General features: G+C 44.0%; 2 pseudogenes; both read left to right on the top strand.

Moving 5' to 3' along the window:
- The first annotated feature begins 1,781 nt into the window (after positions 1–1,781).
- LOC120873010 lies at positions 1,782–2,451 on the top strand (annotated as a pseudogene).
- A 3-nt stretch (positions 2,452–2,454) lies between these two features.
- On the top strand, positions 2,455–3,426 carry LOC120873009 (annotated as a pseudogene).

The following is a 3,426-nucleotide window of genomic DNA, read 5'->3' as shown; positions in this document are numbered from 1 at the left end:
CATGGGGTCGCAAAGAGTCGGACATGATTGAGCGACTGAACTGAACTGAACTGAACTGGTTAAATATCATATCACTGTATCTGTAACTGAAAGTGGGTTCTGGCTGCTCAAAACTCAAAGGCCACTAGAGAGGCCAGGTTGATGGAAAGGAAAGTTTGCTTTATTTTAGATGCTGGCAACTGGTGGGGGGGTTGAACTCCCTCTGCCCACCCCAACCCTACCCCCACTGACAATCAGGGCCCAAGAGCATTTATAGACAGAGGGAGAAACAGCAGAAACAGTCAGACTATGCAGAAACAGCATAGTCAGCTCTGACGGTCACCTTCAGAAATTGGTCATCAGTGGTCTGACCCGCGTTGTCTTCATTGCTTTGGTACAATTCATCTTCAGTTCCATGGTTTGTTCCCATCTCTTTGAGGCCAGTTCTCAGAATTGTGGCGGCTGATGTCGTGGCTACAGTTTGGTCATCATCTGGTGGGGTTTCAGTATCTGCAAGACAGCTCGCAGGACATGGCTCAGAATATTCTCTATCGCCCCTGAGAAGGAACTAAAGGTCCTTGACTCTGCTTATCGACTAAACTATTACTATTTGATCTCCTTTGACTGTTTTCCTTTGCTTCTGTATTTTTTCACTTCTCTGATTAAACTTATTCTTTGGCTAAAATTTTTCCACAGCTTAAAGGCAGGCTGAGGACATGGGAGGCAAGAACCATAGGGTCTTCCTCCACTTCATATGAAGAATAGGAAAAAACCCAGATGGGAGAATGCTGGTAAACCGATTTGCCCAATAATCAGTGGTGCTGAGAACAAAGAGATCATTAAGGTAAGAAGAAAACGTTGGCATGTAAAAGAGAAAAGTCAGGGACAGGACTGTGAAGTCATTGAACGAAGAGGCTAGATTTCTGTTCCAGTAAAAGTACAGAACCGCCTCTTACAAATGGTAAGTTGTATAGATCTGCAAATAACTGCTCTAAGGACAGGTTTAGAGACCCGATCCTAGGCCTCCTCTTCTCCCTGGCTATAAAACTCGGGTTTAAATGGTTAGTTGACTTCATTCTTCATGATCATGATTTGATAAATAAAATTAAATGCCACAGAAAGAAAACTCAGAACCAGATATAGAAATCCCCCTTGGCTTACCTAACTTCAGCAGCATGACTGGGTAACATTAGTTATCCACCTTTAAGCCATCCTTCATCACCGGCCCCTCCTAACAGCCCCCTGAAAGAGCTTATTTTTTTTTTAACATTCTTTTTTCTTTTTAAATTTTTATTTGCTTATTTTTGCCTGCGCTGGGTCTTCATTGCAGTGTACGGGCTTCTCATTGTGGTGGCTTCCAGAGCACGGATTCAATTGCTCCACAGCACATGAGATCTTCCAAGATGGGGGATCAAACCTGTGTCTGATAAGTGGATTCTTAGCCACTGCACCACCAGGAAAACCCAGAATTGTATTCTGAATCTATGTCTTCTGAAGAACTGCCACGCTTCCGTGCCAACTCGCTCAGTCACGTCCAACTTGCTGTGGCTCCTCTGTCCTTGGGATTTCCCAGGCAAGAATACTGGAGTGGGTTGCCGTGCCCTCCAGGGGATATTCCCGACCCAGGGATTGAACCCACGTCTCCTTGGCAGGTTCTTTACCACTGAGCCATCGGGGAAGAACGGCCATACCTTTAGCCTGTAAGTGGTCCCCAAAGTGTCTTTCAGCTAAGCCTGAGGAGAACACAGGATGAATATTATTACATAGGGTTTTCCACTACTGATAATGCATTCTAGCTTAAAATGTATGTGTACTTTTTTTCTTCAGGCTACATAAATTTTCCTTGCAAAGAAGAGGATGAATCCTCTAAAGATACATGGCTTTGTTCACATTTGGAGCAAGAGAGAGAAGGTCTTGTGGAAACAGTGGAAGGAGAGAAGAAAATTAGCCTGGCAGGCATCTTCAACTCTGAAGGATTTATGTGTGTTTTTCAGCTCAGCAACAATATTACAAGTGTGGTCCTTACACACTGTGGAAAGAGACAAGGCTGTCTGCATTTAACTCTGCAAAACAATAGCTGCTTGTTCATTGGCAAATTATCCTACAGGGATGCTGAACAGTTGAAGGCCTTCCTGGACGCAGTCTGTCAAAACAAATCCCAGCCACCCATGAAACACAATTGTGATTGGGGTGTTTTGGGCGGGAGGAACACACAGAAGGGAACGGACAAAACTCCATCTCACCAAGTCCGTGACGAGCCCTGAGATGCACCCTTTAATACAGAAAAAGCAAATGAAACTCTCTGCCCTCCAAAGATGACTTTGTTCAAGTCACCAACACTTGCCAGAACAGGACTCTTAGAGAATCAAGGAACAAAGAGGGAAAAAATGCCATCGCCTGGTCGAGAGATGAATGAAGGGTCCCTGAAAGAAAGTAACCCTGAACTAAACAGAAATTGAAGACCAATTCCTTTGAGTATACATAAAGGAACAAGGATGAACTGTTGCATTCAGAAGGTCAAGAAAAACTTAGAAATTCAACATGTGAAGACCATCTCTACTGAAAATGCCAATCTAGCTCAGACTGTTGTTTCAATCCAGGCTCTCTCTTGCAAAACAGGTTCGGAGTTTCCATCAGAACAAATATATAGCCATGACGACCTAAGGTGGGGTGACCTTGACACTCACCCAGAATTCTGGCAAGGGTTCCCCAACCTAGGGAACACCGGTTACATGAATGCAATTTTACAGTTGTGTTTGTGATTCCCTCATTTGCTGATGACTTACTCATGAAGGGCATATCGTAGGAGAAAATTCCCTTTGTTGCTTTTATTACGTGCCTGATCCAGCTACTTGCTTTAAAAGATATTTGTAACCTGGAGGGCAAGAAAGAGCTACTTGTCAATATTAAAAATGCTATTTCAGCCGTCGCAGAGACTTCCTCCGGCAATGTGCAGTATGACGCTTGTGAGTTTTTAGGGTACTGTTTGGAGCAGCTGAAAGAAGACATGGAAAAATTAACCACCGCTTTGAAGACTGAGAGGAAAACGGGGACGGAAATTCATCGTTGCAGACGTCTGTGGATAACGCTGCCTGCCAGACATTTGTTTGTCCCGTTGTGGCTAACTTTGAGTTTGAATTGCAGCGCTCCGTTATCTGTAAAGCCTGTGGACAGGTCGTTCTCAAGACATAGCCAAGTCATTATCTTTCTATCAGCCTTCCCCAAGAAATGAAACTACAACCGTCCTCTATTCAGAATTCTTTTGATCGTTTCTTTAGGGCAGAAGACCTCGAATATAGCTGTAACGAATGCACCCACGAGACATCTGTTGCAATGCACAAATTCAGCGAGCTTCCCAGGGTGCTCGTCGTCCATCTGAAACGATATTGCTTTAGTGATGCTTGGTTGCTAGTGAAGGATAACCAGGCAGCTATTCCTAAATTTTAA

The sequence above is a fragment of the Oryx dammah genome, unplaced genomic scaffold (genome assembly GCF_014754425.2).
Source record: "Oryx dammah isolate SB20612 unplaced genomic scaffold, SCBI_Odam_1.1 HiC_scaffold_13, whole genome shotgun sequence".
Classification (NCBI taxonomy): Eukaryota; Metazoa; Chordata; class Mammalia; order Artiodactyla; family Bovidae; genus Oryx; species Oryx dammah.
This window is presented reverse-complemented; position numbering and strand designations above follow the sequence as displayed.